Here is a 25066-nt window from a genome sequence, read left to right on the forward strand (position 1 = left end):
TATTTCTGTGATATTCTCAGTCACCACAACAGCACACTCACAGACACCCACCCCACACACCACATCCACACTCACCACAACCACCTTCTCTACCACCTGCAGCACATCCACCTCACTTGCAAACACCACCCAACATTCACTCACACGTCTTCCCTCCTCCCAAGAGACACACACACACCCACTCACCCACCCAACATACACCCACCACAAACATGCACACATTGCACACACCAGCATCCACGTACAGCACGCCAACACATCACACAAACACTCACTCTACCTCCACTCCTATCCCTTTTTCATGTGACCACCAAGTGTACTGAAAAAAATCTTCCTTGACACCTTTGACCTGTTCCCTACTCCTGTTCCACCCCATGTCGCCCCCAAACATCATGTCCCCTGCCTCTACCTGGCCCTTCCACCTCCCATTCCTCCACTGCCCCCTCTGGTGTTGCCCCTGCTCCTCCACCCAGTAAGAAGTCCACCCCTCCCAAAGACAAAGTCCCCCCTCCCAAGCCCAAGCAGAGACACCTTCCAAAACCAAGCCACCCCCAGCACCCACACCCGTAAACCCCTGAGGTGCCTGCCTGTTCCACTGATGCCCCTATGATGTGGAGGTCTATTTGCTGTCAGGAGTCAAGTTGGGGCAGTGACATGTGGACTATGGGGGTCATTCTGACCCTGGCGGTCTAAGACCGCCAGGGCCACGAATGACGGAAGCACCGGCAACAGGCTGGCGGTGCTTCCTAGCACATTCTGACCGCGGCGGTAAAGCCGCGGTCAGAAAACCGGGGCCGGCGGTTTCCCGCCGATTGTGCCCCGTCTGGGCTAATCCGCCATGGCAGCGCTGCAAGCAGCGCTGCCATGGGGATTCTGACCCCCTTCCCGCCAGCCTGTTTCTGGCGGTTGTCACCGCCAGGAAAAGGCTGGCGGGAACGGGTGTCTTGGGGCCCCTGGGGGCCCCTGCACTGCTCATGCCGCTGGCATGGGCAGTGCAGGGGCCCTCTAACAGGGCCCCGTCCGGCTTTTCACTGTCTGCCTAGCAGACAGTGAAAAGCGCAACGGGTGTAACTGCACCCGTCGCACGGCCGCAACACCGCCGGCTCCATTCGGAGCCGGCTTCTGTGTTGCAGCCCTCCTTCCCGCTGGGCCGGCGGGCGCTAACATAGTTAGCGCCCGCCGGCCCAGCGGGAAGGTCAGAATGCCGGCAGAGGTCTTCTGACCGCGTAGCGGCCAAATGGCGGTTCCCGCCAGAGTCGGAATGACCACCTATGTGTTTTGTACACTTCTGCATGTTGGACTTGCCATTTGGCACTTTTTGTATATAGTTCTTTTTTCAATGTTATGGTTTTCTAATACATCTGCCTACATTGCTGTAGTTGGCAAGATTAGATGCTTGTCATGATTTCCTTCTACATGGTGGTGTGACATCTGTGTGCAAAAGTGTGTGATGTTTGTGTTTGGGTTGTGTCTGTGTGGTTGCATGCGCTGGGTAGGTGGGCTGTGCCATGTGCATGTTGTGATGTGTCTGACTGCTGGCTTGTGGGATTGTATGGGGTGGGGTGTGCGTCCGTGTGTATAGTGCTGCATCTGTGGATTCCTTTGCATGTTGGTTGTACGAGAGGTGTCACCTATGTCATTGTTAGGATGTCTGTTCACTGATATTGATTGTGTGTCATTGCTAAATACAGCTTTTGTGTGTCTGGATGTGTGGTATTTCTCAACGTGCCTACCTATGACTGTGTTAAAGTGTTTGTGGTCTAGTTGTTGTTGTGTGATTATGGGGTGTTCACTATGGATGTGTATGACTATGTTGGTGGTGTTTGTGTGCATTGTGCTGTGTGTTTGGCACGTATCTGCTTCGCATTGTGTGTGTATTAGGTACTTGGCTTTTACGTATTTTGTGTGTGTGTAGATGTGTGTGCTGGTACGGTACGTTTATTTGCATGAGTGTGTGTGACCTTCGCTGTCCGTGCTGGGTGTGTGTGTTAGGTGTGGGTGTGTATCACTGCCCTTTCCTCCATTATGTGCAAGCCATACTTACGGTTGTCGTCTTTGTCATTGTTTTTGGCCCTGAAGGTGTATGGCGAGATACAACACTGGGAGGACTTGAAGTACATTTGCCAAGGCGGTCGAGGGCATGTCTGGGTACCTGGAGGTTAGTCTCTCCTTTTATACTTTCTTTTTCCGCCAAGCTTTTCATCCTGGTTGGCCTGCCCCGGAAATCCTGGCGGTCTGGGGACTCATAATATGGTGGGCAGTACTTTGGTTCCTCCCAGCCTGAAGATGGCTACCGCCACCGCCTCGACCGCACTGGCCATATGTTGGCTGTGTTGCGTTGAGTTCACCGCTGTAGTCGTAATATGGTGGTCTGCACTACCAGTCTGTCGGCTGTCTCACCGCCACTGCTGGCGTGGCGGTCCGATTTCCACAAAACTCAAAATGAGGGCCTTTGTGTGCTAGTTGTGTTGTTCTCCAGTTATAAGCCAAGTTTGGGAGGGATGTAATGATGTTGTGTCGGTCTAGTGGTCCAGGGAAGGGCAATGTGCTGACCCAGATGTGAAGAGACCTTCTGCCGGTTGTAGACAGGCAATGTATAATAAAATGGAGGAAAGGACCCTCATGGTCTTTTCCACACCACACCAGTGTACAGAGCGTGCGTCTGAGTTATTGGGCGCAAAGGCCCCAATTGCGCTGTGCCGAGCCATTCAGCGCACACCACAATACCAGCTAACCTGAATGTATATTCTGGTAGTTGGTCTGAGTTAGTTAACCCAAATTCCACAATGAGTTCTTAATAAATCATGCTACAGGAAGTATTAGTCTTCCTGACAACCTGCAGTGGGAAGTGCTCATCGAAACCCACGTTTTTACTGTCCATGAGCTAGTTTATGTTACATTCTAAAAAGCTTGATAAGAAATCATCAATTAAAGCCTCAGTGTCTAAAATTAATTGATTAATTTTATGTTTGTCCTTGATAAAAATAGGTTGGATATACACCTTTATCACAGTAAGTTAATTTTTATTTGTGAATGTTATTTTGGTTGCCAAAAATACCTGCTAGTCTAGAAAGTTTTCATATTGGAAACTTTTGGGTCGTTCCTTATTAGTGTGGCTAGAACTCCTCTTGGTCTGCCTCTGGTAGACTTAATTGCTGGGCAGTCACGAATGCAAAAATTTGATAGGAAAAGTGCTGTAATGTGCATCCTATTTTGTACCCGTCCCTTCCCCTCTAATTTCTCCCCTCCACCCTCCCACTCGTGGTCCCTTCCTAATAAAGATTACGTAAGCTATTGTTCTCATGTCAACATTCCAACTGTCAATTCTCTCGCTAACTGGAATTGTGACTGTGAGTAAATATATGGCTGGAACAAGTACAGTTTGTGCCTGAAAATTAAGCAGTTCATATCCATTTGATTTAAGCTGTCTGCTCATATCCGCTGTGTTCCATGGACATAATTTTAGGTCACTGGAAAAACAAATATTTGGTGTTATATATCCATTATGTAGATGGTTGGAGGCTTATAGATGCCACTGTAGAGATTTTCCATGATGGCCATAAGATCTTTGCTACTACCCTTGAAGGAAAAGAAACTTCTCTGTCCGATAGGTTTTCACGATGTATTTTTATTTTTACATTATCCACTTTATGTAGTGTATTTTTAACCATGACCTATTATTTTTCCACGATATCTCGACTGATTCTTGCAAGATTATGACAGGCCATGTGTACATTTGTCAGAATTAAAGGATATTTCTCCTGCTTAACAGCTCTGGATAATAGTCCCCATTCAAAAAAGTAATTTCCAAACCATATCTCCAGTATAGTGTGACTTCCACGTTGTACGAGTAATTTTGTTTTAAGAAATAAAGATCGATTTAAAGTCTATACTTAGCAGTTGCCCAGAGCTGACACATTTCAAATGATCACAAACACACAGTAATATTCATATATTTTGATAGTTTAAAACATCATGTTTGCCTTCCGAGTTATATTGAGGACAGACGTCAATTTGGATATCAAAACTTGAATATGCTGTTTTAGGCACAGCCTCTTTTATTATTATGGGCCCATTATTTGATTTGGTCCAGTTTTGTGCCATAGTAAAACAACTTTGATCTGTGGTGCAACCTGGCTTTATTTGATCGTGGTATTGCACACTTGCTTGATATCTTTGAGGGAGATTTATATACAAAGCCCGAGGAAGGAATTGAGATTTGGGTCCTTTTTTCTGTCTTCATTCTTTTCCCACAACTTGAATTGATAGAGTGATTTTAAATGCTTAACCCCTTCGCTGCCAGGCCTTTTCCGCCTCAGGTGGCAAGACTTTTTTTGGCTGCTTGGGGCAGTTCGCGCTTAGGCCCTCATAACTTTTTGTTCACATAAGCTACCCATGCCAAATTTGCGGCCTTTTTTTTCCAACATCCTAGGGATTCTAGAGGTACCCAGACCTTGTGGGTTCCCCTGAAGAAGACCAAGAAAGTTTGGCATTTCACCGGGACATACCCCATTTTTACAATTTTTTGTGCTTTCATTCTCCTTCCACTTAGTGACAGAAATGGGTGTGAAACCAATGCTGAATCCCAGAAAGCTAAACATTTTACTGAAAAGTAGCCACAATTATGAATTCAGCAAGGGGTAATTTGTGTAGATCCTGCAAGTGTTTCCTACAGAAAATAACAGTTGATATAAAAAAAAATATATATTGAAATTGAGGTGAAAAAAACAGCCATTTTTCTCCACATTTTACTCTGTAACTTTTTCCTGAGATGTCAGATTTTTTAAAGCAATATACTATTACGTCTGCTGGACTCTTCTAGTTGCGGATATATATAGGGCTTATAGGTTCATCAAGAAACATAGGCACCCGGAGCCATTAATGAGCTGCACCTTGCAATGGGTTTTCATTCTATACCGAGTATACAGCAATTCATTTGCTGAAATATAAAAAATAGGTATCAAGAAAAGCTTTGTATTTCCAAAATGGGCACAAGATGAGGTGATGAAAAGCAGTACTTATTTGCACATCTCTGAATTCCGTCGTGCCCATACTAGCATGTGAATTACAGGGCAGTTCTCAAATAGACGTCTTTTTTACACACTGTCTTACATTTGGAAGGAAAAAAATGTAGAGAAAGACAAGGGGCAATGACATGTGTTTTGCTATTCTGTGTTCCCCCAAGTCTCCCGATAAAAATGGTACCTCACTTGCGTGGGTAGGCCTAATGCCTGCGACAGGAAACGCAACATGGACACATCACATTTTTACATTGAAATCTGACATGTTTTTTGCAAAGTGCCTAGCTGTAGGTTTTGGCCTCAAGCTCAGCCGGCACCTAGGGAAACCTAGCAAACTTGCGCATTTTTAATACTAGACAGCTAGGGGAATCCAAGATGGGGTAACTTGTGGTGCTCTGACCAGGTTCTGTTACCCAGAAACCTTTGCAAACCTCCAAATTTGGCCAACAAAACACTTTTCCCTCTCATTTTGGTGACAGAAAATTCTGGAATCTGAGAGGTGCCACAAATTTCCTTCCACGCGGCATTAGGTTCCCCTAAGTCTCCCGATAAAAATGGTACCTCACTTGAGTGGGTAAGCCTAGCGCCCATGAATGGAAATGCCCCAAGACACAGCGTGGACACATCACATTCCCTCCGCCCCCCCCAAAAAAAGAGGTGTTTTTTGCAAAGTGCCTAGCTGTGGATTTTGGCCTTTAGCTCAGCCGGCACCTAGGGAAACCTAGCAAACCTGTGCATTTTTTAAAAGTAGACACCTAGGGGAATCCAAGATGAGGGTAATCGTGGGGCTCTCAGCAGGTTCTGTTACCCGGAATCCTTTGCAAACCTCAAAATGTTTCCAAAAAAATACTTTTTCCTCTCATTTCGGTGACAGAAAGTTCTGGAACCTGAGAGGGGCCACAAAGTCCCTCTCAACCAGCATTCCCCCAAGTCTCCCAATAAAAATGGTACCTCACTTGTGTGGGTAGGCCTAGCGCCCACAACAGGAAATGCCCCAAAACACAACGTGGACACATAACATTTTCCCAAAGAAAACAGAGCTGTTTTTTGCAAAGTGCCTAGCTGTGGATTTTGGCCTCTAGCTCAGCCGGCACCTAGGGAAACCTAGTAAACCTACACATTTTTTAAAACTAGACACATAGGGGAATCCAAGATGGGGTGACTTGTGGGGCTCTGACCAGGTTCTGTTACCGAGAATCCTTTGCAAACCTCAAATGTGGCCAAAAAAAAAGCTTTTCCTCTCATTTCGGTGACAGAAAGTTCTGGAATCTGAGAGGAGCCACAAATTACCTGCCACCCGGCATTCCTCCAAGTCTCCAGATAAAAATGGTACCTCACTTGTGTGGGTAGGCCTAGCACCCGCAACAGGAAATGCCCCAAAACACAACATGAACACATCTCATTTTCCCAAAGAAAACAGAGCTGTTTTTTGCAAAGTGCCTATCTGTGGATTTTGTCCTCTAGCTCAGCCAGCTCCTAGGGAGACCTAGCAAGCCTGCACATTTTTTAAAACTAGACATCTAGGGGAATCTAAGATAGGGTGACTTGTAGGGCTGTGACAAGGTTCTGTTACCCAGAATCCTTTGCAAACCTCAAAATTTGGCCAAAAAAACACTTTTTCCTCTCATTTCGGTGACAGAAAGTTCTGGAATCTGAGAGGAGCCACAAATTTCCTTCCACCCAGCGTTCCCCCAAGTCTCTCGATAAAAATGGTACCTCACTTGTGTGGGTAGGCCTAGCGCCCACGAAAGGAAATGCCCCAAAACACAACGTGGACACATCACATTTTTTCACAGAAAACAGAGGTATTTTTTGCAAAGTGCCTACCTGTGGATTTTGGCCTCTAGCTCAGCCGGCCCCAGGGAGGGCAGAAATGGCCTAAAATAAATTTGCTCCCCCGCCCCCCAAACCCCCCGCGGGAGCGACCCTTGCCTACGGGGTCGCTCCCCCTGCGTGACATTGGCGCAAAAAAAAAATCCCCGGTGCCTAGTGGTTTCTGCCCCCTTGGGGGCAGATTGACCTAAAATCGGCCAATCTGCCCCCAAGGGGGACAGAAATGGTCTAAATACAATTTGCCCCCAGGGGAGCGACCCTTGCCTAATGGGTCGCTCCCCATCTCTAAAAAAACAAACAAACAAAAAAAAACACAATAAAAAAATTTGCCCTGGCGCCTAAAGGTTTCTCCCCCCCCCCCCGGGGGCAGATCGGCCTAATAATAGGCCCATCTGCCCCCTGGGGGGGGCAGAAATGGCCTAAAATAAATTTGCTCCCCCACCCTCCCAAATCCCCCCCGGGAGCGACCCTTGCCTACGTGTTCGCTCCCCCTGCGTGACATTGGCGCAAAAAAGAAATCCCCGGTGCCTAGTGGTTTCTGCCCCCTTGGGGGCAGATTGACCTAAAATCGGCCAATCTGCCGCCAAGGGGGGCAGAAATGGTCTAAGTACAATTTGCCCCCCAGGGGAGGGACCCTTGCCTAATGGGTCGCTCCCCATCTCTAAAAAAACAAAACAAAAAAAATAAAACACAAAAAAAAATTGCCCTTGCGCCTAGAGGTTTCTGACCCCCACCCCCCTGCGAGCGACCCTTGCCTACGGGGTCGCTCCCCATGCGTGACATTAGCACCAAAAAAAAAAATCCCCGGTGCCTAGTGGTTTCTGCCCCCCTTGGGGGCAGATTGGCATAGCAAAAAACAGCCGATCTGCCCCCATAGGGGGCAGAAATGGCCTAAATACAATTTTCCCCTCTAGGGGAGCAACCCTTGTCCAAGGGGTCGCTCCCCATCTGTAAAACAAAAAAAAATAAAAAATCCCCGGTGCCTAGTGGTTTCTGCCCCCCTTGGGGGCAGATCGGCCTAATCAAAATAGGCTGATCTACCCCCCAGGGGGGTAGAAATGGCCTAAAATAATCTCCCCCCCCCCACGGGAGCGACCCTTGCCTAAGGGGTCGCTCCCCTTGCATGAAATTCACAAAAACAAAAAAAACTCCCTGGTGTCTAATGGTTTCTGCCCCCCTTGGGGCAGATTGGCCTCATCAAAATAGGCCAATCTGTCCCCAAGGGGGGCAGAAATGGCCTAAATAAAATTTGCCCCCTAGGGGAGCGACCCTTGCCTAAGTGGTCGCTCCCCACCTAAAAAAACAAAAAACTAAACAAATAGAAAAAAAAAAATGATCCCTGGTGCCCTAGAGGTTCCTGGCCCCCCTGGGGGCAGAAAAGGCCAACTTAAAAAAAAAACACCCCCCATTGGGAGTGACCCTTGCACAAGGGGTCGCTCCCTTATGCCACTTTCTAAAAAAAAAAAAACATCCCTGGTGTCTAGTGGGCGTTTCAAAAGCCGGATTGCAAGCAATCCGGCTTTTGAAACGCTTGGAGAGACTTCAAAGGGTAGGAAATACATTTCCTTTCCTTTGAAGCCTCTCCTTGCCTCCCCCACGTGATCGAAAGAGAAATGCAAAGCATTTCTCTTTCGATCGCGCTGGAAGCTCAGCTTCCAGCGCGATGGGGGAGGCCCTGTGACAAATCAGCGCGCGCTCGCGCGCTGACGTCACGGGGGGGTGGGCTGGTCGGGGGTGGAAGGGGAACGGCTTCCCATTCCATCCCTGCCTTGGGGGGGTGGGTGGGGAGCACAGGGGGGGGAGCGCTAGCGCTCCCCCCAGTTCCTGTGACTTGGACGAGGTGACCTCTTCCAAGGCACACAGGAACTGGAACCTTGGATGAGGTCACCTCGTCCAAGGCACAGAACCGGTTAAAATCATTTTGGCAGATGGGGGCCATCAAGTCAAGGGATTTGGACGGCAGGGGCAGCTAAGTCTTCAGCTTTAGCAACCATGTGGTTCTCCGTAGCAGGTGGGGCATCTCTCACTTTTGGCAGATCCTCCAAATTCTAAATGAGGGCCTTAGTCACTAAGCAGCTGTAGCTGGTAAGTATTTGTACTGCTTGCCCCCTCATTCTAATGCATAAGGGATCCAAGGAGCTTCCAGGGCTTCATCACATCCTTAAAGCCTAGGGTTGATACCTTCACATGCCATGGCCAGACTACAGAGAGAACTAGTTATAAGTCTGCATTTTTTATCACCAGAACAATTGTTGTGCAAACATTAGAACAGGAGCAGAGTAAAGAGCCTTGCTACTTTAGCCAAAAATAATAAATTCAGCCAAGATAAAGTTCTTAATTTCATGCCTACGGAACTGAACCAGGGTAGGCTCCCACGAGCACCATGGGAACTTCACAATTTTTGCTACTGCACTTCACCTCCAACCAATTGGGATATAGGGGGTCATTACAACCCTGGCGGACGGTGTTAAAGCTGCGGTAATACCGAAAACAGGCCGGCGGGCAAAAAAAGGGAATTATGACCCTGGCGGAAACCGCCAACAAAGACAGCCACTTTAACACACCGCCCGCCACGGCGGTACAGACAAGCAGCGCGGCAGTCAACAGACAGGCGGAAGTCAATGTACCGCCCACAGTATTACAACCCGCCAATCTGCCACCTTTTCCGGGGCGGATACACCGTGGATAAAAACACGGCGTAAACTGCTTTTGCAATGGGAAAATGCTCACCTGAACACATCCCACGAGGAAGGAGGACTCCATGGAGCCCGAACTCCAAATACTCCCAGCGCTTGTCTTTCTGCTCCTCTACGACCACCATCTACGTAGGCGCCGAAGACAACGGTGAGTACTGCACCTACGACATGGGGGAGGAGGGAGGCAAAAGTTAGGGGGACACCCACGAAACACTCCCACCCCCACCCTCGCATATTACAACATACACACCAATGCATTTCCAAACCTCACAGTAACAACCCACAATCCCCCCGGAAGAATGCAAAGACAAAGCGAGATCCGTTCAAACATTGTAATGTTGCAATAAACAAGTTTAGCAAAAATATACAGATATATACGAAAATCTTTCAGAAATATATACAGTACGAGAAGTAGTGCAGATATGTACATATCAATGTCCGTGCAGCACTAGTCCAAAAATGCATGGGCGAGGCCCACAAAAGATACCTGACGACAATCGGAGAGAACACTGCCGGGGCATCAGATAGAAATACTACAGGCACCTCAGGGGGAAGGGAAGTGGGTGCACCTCAGCCGGATGACTGCAAAGCCAGATCCACGACGGGGCTCCATGCCCACTGTGCCATCCTGGGGAGTGCAAAGCCACAGTCTCTCAAGTCTCTACAGTGGGTGGCTTGCCCACGGTGCCATCCTGGGGAGTGCAAAGCAACAGTCTCTCAAGTCTCTACAGTGGGTGGCTTGCCCACTGTGCCATCCTGGGAGTGCAAAGCCACAGTCTCTCAAGTCTCACAAGTGGGTGGCTTGCCCACTGTGCCATCCTGGGGAGTGCAAAGCCACAGTCTCTCAAGTCTCACAAGTAGTTGGCTTGCCCACTGTGCCATCCTGGGGAGTGCAAAGCCACAGTCTCTCAAATCTCTACAGTGGGTGGCTTGCCCACTGTGCCATCCTGGGGAGTGCAAAGCCACAGTCTCTCAAGTCTCAAAAGTGGGTGGCTTGCCCACTGTGCCATCCTGGGGAGTGCAAAGGCTTAATTTCGCAAGTAGATAACATCCGCCAGTGGCTCGTGAGGGGGACTGGTGCCCAGACTGGATTAGTCTCCCTGTGAAAGTTCCTGTCCCGTCAGTGTCCCAGCTGCACATGGGATAAGGATGCTTGATGTGACGGTCTATTCATTCGTACCCGGTGCATGCCCTGTTCAGCGGTCTTCACCATGGTGGTTCGGGACTGTTCAGCGGTGCTTTGCCATGGCAGTTCTGGACTGTTCAGAGGTCTTCACCATGGCGGTTCGGGACTGTTCAGCGGTGCTTTGCCATGGCAGTTCTGGACTGTCCAGCGGTCTTCACCATGGCGGTTCGGGACTGTTCAGCAGTGCTTTGCCATGGCAGATCTGGACTGTTCAGCGGTCTTCACCATGGCGGTTCGGGACTGTTTAGCGGTGCTTTGCCATGGCAGTTCTGGACTGTTCAGCGGTCTTCACCATGGCGGTGCTTGCCCTGTTCAGCGGTCTTCACCATGGCGGTGCTTGCCCTGTTCAGCGTTCTTCACCATGGCGGTGCTTGCCCTGTTCAGCGGTGCTTTGCCATGGTGGTTCGGGTCCGGATATTGGTGTGTGGCATGACGTTCCCTAGACTGTGCATTGGTGTGTGGCATGACGTTCCCTCATAGCCCACCTGGGCTGTGGCAGCCGGGGCCCTCCTGGGCTATGACTCCGGCGGTGGTCTCCCGACCAGTGATGATACTTGGGCCCTCCTGTGCTATGACTCCGGCAGTGGTCTCCCGACCAGTGATGATACTTGGGTCCTCCTGGGCTATGACTCCGGCGGTGGTCTCCCGACCAGTGACGATACTTGGGCCCTCCTGGGCTATGACTCCGGCGGTGGTCTCCTGACCAGTGACGATACTTGGGCCCTCCTGGGCACTGACTCCGGCGGTGGCGGTGGTCTCCTGACCAGTGACGATACTTGGGCCCTCCTGGGCACTGATTTGGGCGGTGGCAGTGGTCTCCTGACCAGTGACGATACTTGGGCCCTCCTGGGCACTGACTCGGGCGGTGGCGCTGGTCTCCTGACCAGTGACAACAGTGCTGGCGGTTGGGTCTCGACCGCCGGGAATGATGGCACCCTTCTCTGCCGTGATACTCACAACATGCTGGCCAGACTTCCTCTGGGCCTTCCCCACCTTTGGTGGAGTCACAGCTGACTCTCCAATCCCCTTGGAACCCATGTGAGTTGGTTTCCCACCAGGAGGCATCACACGGTCCCGTCGTCCACTCTCCAATTTCAGGGCCTTTACAGGGGGTGGGCTGCCAGTGCCTTGGCTCCGGTTGACACTGCCTGCCCTGGTGGCTGGTGCACTCCACATACCTTGAACAGGCACCACTGGTATTGGAGGCTTTTTGGCTGAGGCGCTAAGAAGGGACTGATGAATTGGGGGGTGGGGGCAAAAAGGTCAACTTTACAGAGGGACAGTTTCTGACGGACACTGGGATGGGTAGTTGGAGGGGGTCTGGGAGTGGAGGAAGAGGAGGTGGTTGTAGGAGGTGTCACTTTAGGTGATTTGGGTGCAGGTGCAGGTACTGGAGGCTGTCGTGAGGTGGATGGATGTTGGGTGTGTGATTGCCGGCGTTTGTGTACTTTGGGAGGGGGCGTCACAGACACACTGGGAGAGGACACAGGGGACGTGTAAATGGCAGTGGAGGTGGTGAGTGCAGTTGAGCGGCTTGTGGTGCTGGGTTTCCTGGTGCGATTCCTGGTGCCAGTAGATGTGGTGCATGCAGGTGTGTGTGTAGACGAGACTGGGAGGGGGGAGGGAGAAGAGGAGGAGGGGGACATAGTGGAGGCAGTGGATGTTGCTGTGTCTGTATGTGTGTGATGCTTGCGTGAGTGCCTGTGGGTTGTGTGGTGCATATGTTTGCTTGAGCTACTTGTGTGTGCTGACTTGTGTGCATGCTGGTCTGTAGGTGTGCTTGGGATGGGCTGGGGTACAGGGGACTGGGTCTGAGTGGAGAAGGTTGGAGGGGGGAGGCTAGACACAGGGACAATGGCTGCCATCAGTGCTGAGCCCAGAGATTGCAGGGTTCGCTGAAGGACAGCCTGACCAGAATGAATGCCCTCCAGGAACCGTGTTGCAACTCTCGTTCTACACCCTGGATGGCATTCACAATGGTAGACTGCCCAACAGTGAGTGACCTGAGGAGGTCAATGGCCTCCTCACTGACGGCAGCAGGGGTGACTGGGGCAGGGCCTGAGGTGCCTGGGGCGAAGGTGATGCCTACCCTCATGGGTGAGCGGGCACGGGGCGAAGGCTGAGGGGCTGCTGGGAGGGCGGTGCTGGTAGGGGAGGTGGTGGCTGTACCTGCAGAAGTGGGGCGCACAGATGGTGCCGCCACCATAAGGGAGCTCCCATCGTCGGACGAGTCCGTGTCGCTGGTTGGTGATCCGGTGGCCGACGTGAATCTCCCCTCGCCCTCCGTACTACTTGTGCATTCTGAGTCCGTGGTGTGGCCCTCCATGGCCATGTGGGATGCAGCTCCCTCGTGCTCCGGTGCCACTGTACCTCCGCCTGATGATGCTGATGCACAAAAGAACAGGGAGAGCAGAACAAGGGGGGGGAAGACAGAAGAAAGACAGGTTGAGTGCATGGCATACCGCGACCGTTGTCGGACAAGACAGACACAGCAGCCCCCTGCATTACGCCGTGCTCCTGCCCTCTGCATATGCAATTTCTGGGATATGGCCTACATGGCAATGGTGGACATATGCACACGTGGATGCCACAGGGGCAACTATACCTCGACTTGGCACTCTACTGAGGTGGGGTACAGTGCCCCATGGGCTGCATTACAGAGGGGCCTAGTCTTCGTGTTTCTGCCTGGCCTAGGTACACCCACAGGCCTCCTCCCCCACCCAGACCCCTCTACTGTGCGCAAAGTCCGCAGAATGAGGTTGTACTCACCCCCTTGTGTCTGCTGTGATGCACTCAAGCACCCATCCAACTCCGGGTAGGCCACCGCCAAGGTCCGGAACATCAGGGGGGTCATGGTGCGACGGGCAACCCTCCTACGTTGGGAAGCCATCCCCAGCTGAGCCTCCGCCGTCTTCTTGCTGAAGCGGCGAATGTCCTCCCATCTTTTACGGCAGTGGGTGCCCCGTCTCTGGTGGGCCCCCAGGGTCCGGACCTTCTTGGCGATGGCACGCCAAATGTCCCTCTTCTGGTGGGCGCTGACCTACATGACATGCACAAGGGAAGCAGAGAAGTCATTACCAACTGCACCGTCGATATGAGTGGCCCCCCTCCCTACTCTAGCCAAGTGGCCCATTCATTGACATGCATTATTGTTCCCTGATCTCTGCCCCCTTCCCTCTTCCAACCAGCCCTCTCCACCCAGGCCTAGCCCATACAACGTGCTCCCTGTGTACTAACCTGTTGGTCTGGAGGACCATAGAGTAGAGTGTACTGGGGGAGGACCCCATCTACCAGTTTCTCCAACTCCTGAGCAGTGAAGGCAGGAGCCCTTTCCCCAGACGCAGCAGCCATCGTCGCTTCCAGACCGAGGTCACAGCAGCACTTGCAGTGTAGGTCCTCCCCTGTCGAAGGTCAGGTATCTAGTGATTGAACAAATAGAAAATGGCGGTGACGTCCGCGGCGGTGACGTCTGCGGCGGTGCGCATCATCAGCGCCAGCACACCTGTTCATTGGCTCCTGGGACCCATAGGGTCCAGTGTTAACCAATGCTGCATTGCGCTGCGGTCTACGACTGCCTACCGCCACAGTGTGCAACGCCAGCGCTGTTACCCCACAATCCCATTGTCCCAGTTTAGAGGTCAGGCAGCCGCCATTTCAGGGGCCCACATGGCTTCATTTACTTCTGCGTCCCACATAGCTAGGCCTACATTCAACACACATACAGGAAGGGTTCTTTGATTGGTGTAGTCTTGTGTGTAACTGTGGGTACATACCTGGATGAAAAATGACTGATTTGTCGCTGTTGTCCTTCGTAGGCACCGTCAGCTGGGACATGTGAGAAGATGGCGGAATCCTCCGGTGTACCGACCGCTGGTGGACCTGTTGACAATGGAAGAACGACATGTCATCATCACCTACAGGTTTGACCGTGCCACAATCCAGGAACTATGTACCCAGTTAGAGCCAGACCTGATGTCACCAATCCGCCATCCCACTGGAATCCCCCCTGACGTGCAGGTGCTGTCAGTGCTCCATTTCCTTGCAAGTGGGTCATTCCAGACGACAGTGGCCATGGCATCAGGAATGTCCCAGCCTATGTTTTCCAACGTTTTGTCCAGAGTGTTGTCTGCCCTGCTGAAACACGTAGGGAGATACATCATTTTCCCTGATATGGAAGATTTGCCTACAGTGAAAGGTGACTTCTATGCCCTTGGACATATCCCCAACGTCATCGGTGCCATTGATTGCACCCATGTAGCTCTGGTCCCCCCCCCACAGGAGTGAACAGGTGTACAGGAACAGGAAGAGTTATCATTCCATGAATGTTCAGATGGTCTGTTTGGCAGACCAGTACATCTTGCAGGTAAATGCTATGTTCCCTGGCTCAGTGCATGACGCCTACATCCTGCGGAATAGCAGCATCCCTGATATGATGGGTCAACTCCAGAGGCACCGTGTGTGGCTATTGGGGGACTCTGGTTACCCCAACCTGTCATGGCTACTGACCCCAGTGAGGAATCCCAGGACCAGGGCAGAGGAACGCTACAATGAGGCCCATGGGCGGACTGGGAGGGTGATCGAACGCACCTTCGGCCTCCTGAAGGCCAGGTTCAGGTGCCTCCATATGACAGGTGGTTCCCTATTCTACTCACCGAAGAAGGTGTGCGAGATCATCATCGCCTGCTCCATGCTTCATAATTTGGCTTTGCGACGGCGGGTGCCCTTTCTGCAGGAGGATGGTCCAGATGACGGTGTTGTGTGCAGCTGTGGAGCCTGTGGACAGTGATGAGGAGGAAGCTGAGGAAGAAGACAACGACAACAGGGAGTCAGTCATACAGCAATATTTCCAGTGACACACAGGTGAGAACATTTTCATTTTTTCCATTACATCAACTTCTATCTCTATCCTGTCTGTCGATATCAACCAGTATTTGGTAACTGAGTTGTTCCTTTCCATTACGGTTTCACAGGTGTGGTTACCAACGTGTGTTATCTGATTGCATCCTTCAAGGACTTGTGATGTGTGACATAGGTATGTTGGCTTTACAATGGGGAACGCATTATGACTCTGTCATTGATAATACATATTTACAATCTCACAGACTGACTCAAGATTGTTTTTTGTTTCAAGGGTGTTTATTGAAGTGCTCAGAATTGGGAGGGGGTTGTAATATGAGGATGGGTGATGGTGGAGGAATGTCCATGGCAGAGTCCAGTCTTTTAGTCTCACAGGTGCTTTGCCCATCTGGGCATAGGAAGTGGAGCTGGGGCAGTTCAAGTATGGACAGGGTATCAAAGTGGGTCAGTGGGGGGACAATCAGGGTGGTCTCATTTTCTGGCAGGGGTCTTGCCATCTTGCTCTGTCCTGTTCCTGGCTCTCAGGGACCGCTTGCATGGTGGTTCTCCGTCTGCAGGGGTTGGGGTGCTGGTGTGGTGGTCCTTTGGCGGGGCGTCCTGTCCACTAGCCCGGCGGAGGTGGTGGGCAGTTCATCGTCCTGGCTGGTGTCAGGGGCCCCTTGGAGTGCCACAGTGTCCCTCATGGTTTTTTGTATGTCCTTCAGCACCCATACGATGGTGCCCAGGGCGGAGCTGATGGTCCTGAGCTCCTCCCTGAACCCCAAATACTGGTCCTCCTGCTGTCGCTGGGTCTCCTGAAACTTGGCCAGGACTGTAGCCATCGTCTCCTGGAAGTGGTGGTATGCTCCCATGATGGAGGATAGGGCCTCGTGGAGAGTGGGTTCCCTTGGCCTGTCCGCCCCCTGTCGCACAGCAGCCCTCCCAGTTCCCCTGTGTTCCTGTGCCTCCGTCCCCTGGACTGTGTGCCCACTACCACTGCCCCCAGGTCCCTGTTGCTGTTGGGGTGGTGGGTTATCCTGGGTTCCCTGTAGTGATGGATACACAGCTGATTGACCTGTCCTGGGTACGGAGGTTTGGGCCCGCTGGGTGGGTGCTGTGCTGGTGTTACCAGAGGGTGGAAGGTCTGTGGTGGGCTGTGCCTGTGCGAGGGGAACCGACTGTCCCGAGGCCCACGATGGTCCGGGCTGGTCATCAGGATCCAGTAGGGCAGAGCTGCTGTTGTCACTGTGGGCCTCTTTTGGGGGTGGAGTGGTGTTGTCTGGACCCTCTGGTGTGGTGACGGTCCTTCGGGTTCCTGCAGGGGCATAAGAGCATGATTATAGCATGTGTGTGTGTGATGTTGTGCAATGGGTGGGTGTCTGTGTACCCCAGTGGTACCATTCCTGTGTGGGGGCTTGTGTGATGATGGTTAGGGGGTGTTCTGCGTATGTGCAGTGGGCATGCTTTAGTGAGGGGTGACCATGCTTAGGTGTGTCATGCAGGGCTTGGTGTTGGGATGTGTGGTTTGTGTTCTTAGTACATTAGTGAGGAGTTGGAGTGATAGGGGAGGGGGTGAGGGTGGTGGTGTGTGATAGCATGCAGGTAGGGTGGGGGATTAGATAGTTAAGATTTGACTTACCAGTGTCCCATCCTCCACCGACTCCTCCGAGACCCTCTGGATGCATGATGGTCAAGACCTGCTCCTCCCATGTTGTTAGTTGTGGGGGAGGAGGTGGGGGTCCGCCGCCAGTCCGCTGCACCACGATGTTGTGCCTGGAGACCGTTGAACGCACCTTCCCCCGTAGGTCGTTCCACCTCTTCCTGATGTCCTCCCTATTTCTTGGGTGTTGTCCCACAGCGTTGACCCTGTCGACGATTCTGCGCAATAGCTCCATCTTCCTGGCTATGGAGGTGTGCTGTACCTGTGAGCCAAATAGCTGTAGCTCTACCCGTATGATTTCCTCCACCATGACCCTGAGCTCCTCCTCGAAGAAGCAGGGGTGTCTTTGGCGTGACATGGGGTGGTGTCTGTGATGTGTGGGGTGGTGTGAGTGTTGATGTGTGTGGTGATGTGTAGTGGTGTGTGGTGTTTTGTGCGTGGATGTGGTGAGGGTGATGGTGTTGTGTGCCTCTGTATGGTGGTGTTGTCTTGGATGTGCTGTCTCTCTGGCCTTCGTCCGTAAATTTTGGTCATAGGGGTTTGTGGGTGATGTGGCTGTGTGTTTTATATTGTGTTGGGTGTGTGGGAGTGTTGTTTGTATGTGTGTCAGGTGTGTGTATTTGTAATTGTCCAATGTGGCAGTGTTTTGGAGATGTATGTGTATTTTGAGCGCGGCAGTGTGTACCGTCAATGGAATACCGCGGTTGAAAGACCGCCGCGTGGATCCATGGGTCGTAATAGCATGGGCGTGGTTCTGTTGGCGTGGAGGTGGAGCTGGAGGATTTGTTTTCGCCAGTTTAACACTGACCTTTGGTGGTGGCGGACTTGTGTGGGTGTCTGTATTTCGGCGGATTCCGAGATGTGGGTCATAATAGCTGTGCGGACTACTGCCGCTGCCGCGGTGTCTTGGCCGTCTTCTGCACAGCGGTAAGCGCCTTTTACCGCCAATGTTGTAATGACCCCCAGAGTCTTTTTCATGAAGACCTTACACTAAGTTCTGCTAAGCATATCAAAAGCTGTGGAATGATCTGTGGATGTTGCCGATGAGCTGCAGCCACTAGAGTGTTTTTGACTCAGAAAAACCTGAAACTTGAAAGCTACTCGGGGGAAGCACATACATCAAGCACTTATCTCCAGAGTTACCTTTTTTCCATCCGAGTACATCTTCGTTGCCTAGGACTCCTTTGAACTATTCTGAGACTGCGGAGACTGTTTTAGACATTGTGTAAAACCAAACTCTTACATATGCCATCATAAAGTAGTAATACATAATAGCATTATGTTATGTTCCTGCAATACCCTTATTAACAAAGATCCCAGCAAACATATGTGTATTTTCTATATATCTGTAATAGACAAGTCCAATTAGAAACATGTAAAGGATAGAATTGATATTGGCAATGACCTACTTGGAGCAGGTCTGTGATTCACCTTCTAATCTAATAAAATAGCAATGAACCATAGATTGCACATATAAACAAAACAGGGCTTGATTGAATAGTAAAGCATCAAGGACACTGTAGTGAAAATATAATTGGCACAAACACGTGCTCCTCAACAGTGTAATTAATATAGGTACACAACGATGTAGACTTGTGATACAAAAATAATTTTGGATGTCATATGACTGATCGTCGATATTTACCCCCAAATTCACTTCTAGACCCCTGATTGCATAGCAGGGTACTTGGCAATTGTCTGTAACAACCCTGAGATGTGCCTAGAGAACACCGCAGAAGGTTGTGCTGTGTGACACACTGAGAGTTTAAAATATGACAGCAGTTTTCAGGGTATAACAAATTTCCCAAGTAGGGCTAATGTACTCGCTGTTCATCTCTCTTCATGTGCCCCATTATAAACCTCCATACTTCATCATCAGTGTCCCGTACAGTAGGTTCTAGAGGTTGCAAAGAAATTAATGAATGACTGATGCATATTTAAGTGGTTGTTTGTATGACAGACTATCAACCACAAAACAATTGCAATTCATGGAAAAAAAATTGATGACCAACATATCAACACTGCATACTCTAATTGTAAAGTATGGTACATGAACAGTGACTACAAAAATGTTGTGGACCAAAATATGTATATTAAATAGGTAAATTTGCAAAACAAAACACAATTTAAAAAGTAAAAGAAATAAAGTGGGTCATTATGACCCCGGCGGGTGGCGATAATGTGGCGGTAGTACCGCCAACAGGCTGGCGGTACTTACCACCTCATTATGACCATGGAGGACCCGCGACGGTATTACCACCGATACCGCCAGCCTGCAGCCTGGTGGTCCTGGCGGTTGTAATCTGCCAGGGCAGCGCTGCCCTGGGAATTACAAGTCGCCATCCACCAGCCTGTGCATGGACAGGCTGGTGGTATGGGAGACTCAGGGGGCCTGCAGGGGCCATGCACTTGGCATGGGCACTGCAGGGGCCCCCATGCACAGCCCAGACCATGCACAGCCCCTTCGCCGCATTCCACTGCCCGAATTACGGGCAGTAGAATGCACAACGGATGCTGCTGCACCCGACGCACCTCAACATTGCCGCCAGCTCGATTACGAGCCGGCTTCGGTGTTGTGGTGACTGTTCCGCTGGCCCAGCAGAGATATCATAATAGGGGGCCAAACATACCGCCAGCACCAATGCTGGCACCTACGGTTTTGGCGGTCTTTTAAAAAGACCGCTGATGTAGTAATGAGGGCCTTAATGTTTACAATATTTACTTTAAAATGAAATACCCTCAAAATATTTCTCACAAAATACTGAAAGAAATAGAAAATAATAAACCAAGCCTAATTCAAATAATTTTAAAAGAGTTACCAAAGGCCAATCCACTACATTTTTAGAAATGATAATCATACATAATTTGGTAACAATACTTACACATTGGTGGGGGAATCACATTTACAAATCTATGGGGGTCATTATGACCCTGGCGGCCGGCGGTATGTTGGCGGTGTTCCGCCAGCAATTATGACCGTGGCGGAATTGCCACGGCCATACCGCCGGCCCCTCCATTTTTCTGCCAGGATTCCGCCTGGCGGTCATAATCCCCAGGGCAGCGGTGCAAGCACCGCTACCCTGGGGATTATGAGTCCCCGACCGCCGGCCTGTCCATGGCGGTACACACCGCCATGGAAAGGCCGGCGGTAAGGGGACTTGGGGTGCCCCTGGGGGCCCCCGCACTGCCCATGCACTTGGCATGAGCAGTGCAGGGGCCCCCATGCATAGCCCCGTCGCGCATTTCACCTCCCGAATTTCGGGCAGTGAAATGCGCGGCGGGTGCTACTGCACCCGCTGCACATCAGCATTGCCGCCGGCTCTATTACGAGCCGGCTGCAATGTTGATGTGACATTTCCGTTGGGTCAGCGGACGGTAACACTGTTACTGTCCGCTGGCCCAGCGGAAATGTCATAATAGGGAGACTGAAATACCGCCGGCAATGGCGGTATTCCTTCTCCCGCGGCCTCGGCGGTCTTTTGAAAAGACCGCCGAGTGTCAGAGTCACCAGATCCTCGGGGTCTGTGCACGTTCCCAACACTTCCACCACAAGACAGCTCCAATACTCTGATTAGATTTATCACAGAGTCTAAGAGAGTCCAAGTGGGGAAAAGGGGATTAGGACGGGAACAGCTGGGAAGGAGACCTGTAGGAAGCAAAGGGTTAAAACACAACATCAAAATTACATCTCATGAAATCAGTACCATGCTACAACTCTAAGCTTCGTCTTTTCCGAAAAAACATGAACAACCCTAGAATAGTCCTAAAACTGACTAGGCTTTAGATGACCGAATGCCTGAGGAGGAAACAGGAAAAGTTCAATAGGACTTTCAGATTTGAGTACTTTCTTTAGCATGAGAATCAGGAAACACTCTGAGCAATTTCTAAACAACCATATAAATCTCCTTTTAAGAATATATATCAGGAACACACAGCATTACATCTAGAACTCTGGTATTGTTGTGTTCATCTCAGAAAAATCATTGGGAAGTGAATTGCGCATATTGCAGATTTTTATATGAGTATTAAACACCATAAAGGATTGTGCACCATGAAATCACACAACGTAGATTCAAGGAATAAATCACGCAACGTGTCAACTTGAAATGCTACCAAGAAAATGCCTTAGAATAGTAGCGCGAAAGTAATTTACATTATTTATACACGAGGAAAGAATTGCGCGTCTTGCCGATTCAAATGCCACCATACAAATGGCAAGAAATGGTAGAGCACAATGAACAACATGAAAAGCACTCAGGGAAAGAATTGCGTGTCTTGCTGATTCAAATTCCACCATGCAAATGCCAAGAAATGGTAGCGCACAATGAATAACATGAAAAAACACTCAAGGAAAGAATCGCGCGTGTTGTCGATTCGAATGCCACCATGTAAATGCCAGAAAATGGTAGCGCGCAATGAACAACAAAGTTAAATGCTCATGAAACGAGTTGCACGTCTTGCCAACTCGTAAAACATCATGTAAATGTCAAGAAATATCAGCGCGCAATGAACAACAATGTAATAACAAAGTCAAATCTTTATGGAATAAATTGCGCGTCCTCCCTATTTGCAAACCACCATACAAATGTCAAAAAATGTCAGCACACAAGTAATCTGTTATTCATTTAAGAATTAAAATCAAGAATATGAAAATTCTCAATTACGGTGTTGGGAAATGTCCAAACACCGTCTTACCGCCTGGAAACAGTGATCATCAATGAGAGATGAGCGCAGAAGCACCTTAAAAATGAATCTTTTGGATGGAATTCTGCAGTACAAAAGGTTAAACAATAACATATCATCACAATGCATAAATTATATTATCTTGCGAGTGTTGGGTTTTTGCATTCTAGATGCCCGTAGAGCGCGCACTGTCCTGGTGTTGACAGCACTCCCCTCTCCCAGGCGCACTCTAGGGCCTGGTTTATCTTAATTGAGACGATTAAAGCATCTCACAAGTACTGGAGCATGAACATCAGATGTGGAAACCCATGAATTACTTTCAGGGCCATAACCTTTCCATGAGATTAAGTACCATAGGTTACGCCCTCTCAGTTTAGAGTCCAACACTTTCTTGACTTCATATTCTTCTTCCCCCTGTACTAGAACAGGAGCTGGATGAGGGTGGACCTTTTGGACTGCCTTTTTTAAGAGGGAAGTATGGAACACTGGATGAATCCGTAATGATTTTGGCAATTGTAGTTTATAGGTCACAGGATTGATTTGCTGAAGAACAGTGTAAGGATCTATAAATTTGGGGTTGAACATGTGCTTCTTCTTGAAGTCTATATGTTTTGTGGAAAGCCACACTTTGTCACCAGGTTGATACTGCGGTCCCTCACAATGTTTCTTGTCATAATGCTTTTTGTATTTTTTTTTGGCTTTTTCTAAATGTTGTTGAATCGATTTCTGAGTTTGATGCAAATGTTGAATGATTTCTGACACAGCTGGAGTGAGAGAACTTTCTTGAGGAATTGTGATGGGCAAGGTGTCAGGATGATAGCCAAACAAACCAAAGAAGGGTGTAACGCCAGTAGATGTGTGGAAAGAGTTGTTGTAGGCTAACTCAGCTAACCAGAGCATTGATGTCCATGAATTAAGTGCTTTTTCAGCATAAGTACGTAGGTATTGCTTCAAAGTCTGATTTCGGCCCATATTTATACTTTTTGACGCAAAACTGCGCTAACGCAGTTTTGCGTCAAAAAAAATTAGCGCCGGCTAACGCCATTCTGAAGCGCAATGCGGGCACCGTATTTATTGAATGACGTTAGCCGGCGTTAGCCGCCGTCGCCGTCTGGTGTGCGTTAAAAAAAACGACGTACACCAGGCAGCGCCGGCGTAGGGGGATATGGGGCTTGGGCGTCAAGAGATGGGGCAAGTCAGGTTGAGGCAATTTTTTCACCTCAACCCGATTTGCGCCATTTCTTTTTCACTCCCAACCCCCATAGAAATGACTCCTGTCTTAGCAAAGACAGGAGTCATGCCCCCTTGCCCAATGGCCATGCCCAGGGGACTTCTGTCCCCTGGGCATGGTTATTGGGCTTAGTGGCATGTAGGGGGGCACAAATCAGGCCCCCCTATGCCACAAATTGTTTTTTAAAAAAAACTTACCTGAACTTACCTTAATGTCCCTGGGATGGGTCCCTCCAGCCTTGGGTGTCCTCCTGGGGTGGGCAAGGGTGACAGGGGGTGTCCCTGGGGGCATGGGAGGGCACCTCTGGGCTCCTTCCGAGCCCACAGGTCCCGTAATGCCTGCCTTTTGCAGGCACTAAAAAACGGCGCAAAATCGGCCGTACGTCAATTTTTTTTGACCCGCCTACTCCCGGGCGTGAATTTTGCCCGGGAGTATAAATCCGACGCACATGCCTTGGAGTCGATTTTTTAGACGGGAACGCCTACCTTGCATATAATTAACGCAAAGTAGGTGTCCACGCTAAAAAATGACGCTAACTCCATGGACTTTGGCGCTAGACGCGTCTAACGCCAAAGTATAAATATGGAGTTAGTTTTGCGTTGGAATTGCGTAAAAAAAAACGACGCAATTCCGGCGCAAACGGAGTATAAATATGCCCCTTAATCTCTCCGTTTGACCATCTGTTTGAGGATGGTGGCTAGTAGATAGGGTAGATGTCACTTGGAGTGTTTTACACCATGTCTTCCAGAAGTTGGAGGCAAATTGCGATCCCCGATCGGAGAGGATCACTTTTGGCAGTCCATGATAACGAACCACTCTATTCAGTAAAATAGTTGCCAGTTCACTAGAGGTGGGTAATTTCCTACAGGCAATGAAATGTCCATATTTCGTGAGACTATCTACTACCACCAGAATTACTGAATGCTGTTGAACCACTGGCAGACCTGTAATAAAGTCTAAAGAGATGTGTTCCCACGGACGACTTGGGGTTGGGAGTGGGTGTAACAACCCTTTCGGTTTTGAATGACTTGTTTTAGTGCGAGCACAGACTTCGCAGTTGTTTACCATTGTTTTTACATCCTTTGTCAAGGTAGGCCACCAAAAATAGCGTTGGATTAATTCAAGAGTTTTAGGAGTACCAGGGGGACCTGCTGTAGGTATAACATGCAACCAATGAAACACTATCTTGCGAAGTTTGGTAGTGGGCACGAACAAACGAGCATCGTGAAAGGGTAATCCTTGCTTGATTGATCTTTTCGGATCTACTTGGGCCCATGCCTGCCATTTTTCAACAGTGAATGAATTGCGGATGTCTTCAAAGAAATCTTCTGTTTTTATGATACATAGGACCTTGTAAGGAGCAATGATAGCTCTAGAGGTTTGGACTGCAGGCAATGTGGTAGACTCTTGGCGGGACAAGGTGTCAGCTTTGCGATTATCTTTACCAGGCCGGAAGGTTACAACAAAATCAAACTCGGCAAAAAACAGCATCCAGCGTAATTGCCGAGGAGTCAAAAGTCTGGCAGAACTCATGAATTGAAGATTGCGATGATCAGTATATACTGTGACAGTATATTTAGCTCCCAACAAATGATGTCTCCATTCTTTAAAGGCGTCACGAATCGCCAGAAGCTCTATTTCAGCAATGACATAGTTCTGTTTGGCTTCGTTCAACTTCCGAGACATGTAAGCTACAGGATGAAGCTGACCAGTGTCTTTGTTTCGTTGTGACAAGACTGCTCCTATCGCCACATCTGAAGCATCAGCTTCCACTATGAAAGGTCGATCCGCATCTGGATGAGTCAAGACTGGGGCAGTGGAGAAAGCTTCTTTCAAAGTTGAAAAGGCTTGGTCTGCTTCTGGGGACCATACAAATTTGTCTTTCTTTCTTAATAACTTAGTAATTGGAGCCACTGTCTG

General features: G+C 49.7%; 1 long non-coding RNA gene across 1 annotated transcript in view; it reads left to right on the top strand.

Moving 5' to 3' along the window:
• The window catches only part of LOC138245942 (uncharacterized), a 324752-nt gene that overhangs the window by 182032 nt on the left and 117654 nt on the right, over positions 1-25066 (top strand). The window lies entirely within an intron of this gene.

Source organism: Pleurodeles waltl, chromosome 7 (genome assembly GCF_031143425.1).
Source record: "Pleurodeles waltl isolate 20211129_DDA chromosome 7, aPleWal1.hap1.20221129, whole genome shotgun sequence".
Lineage (NCBI taxonomy): Eukaryota > Metazoa > Chordata > Amphibia > Caudata > Salamandridae > Pleurodeles > Pleurodeles waltl.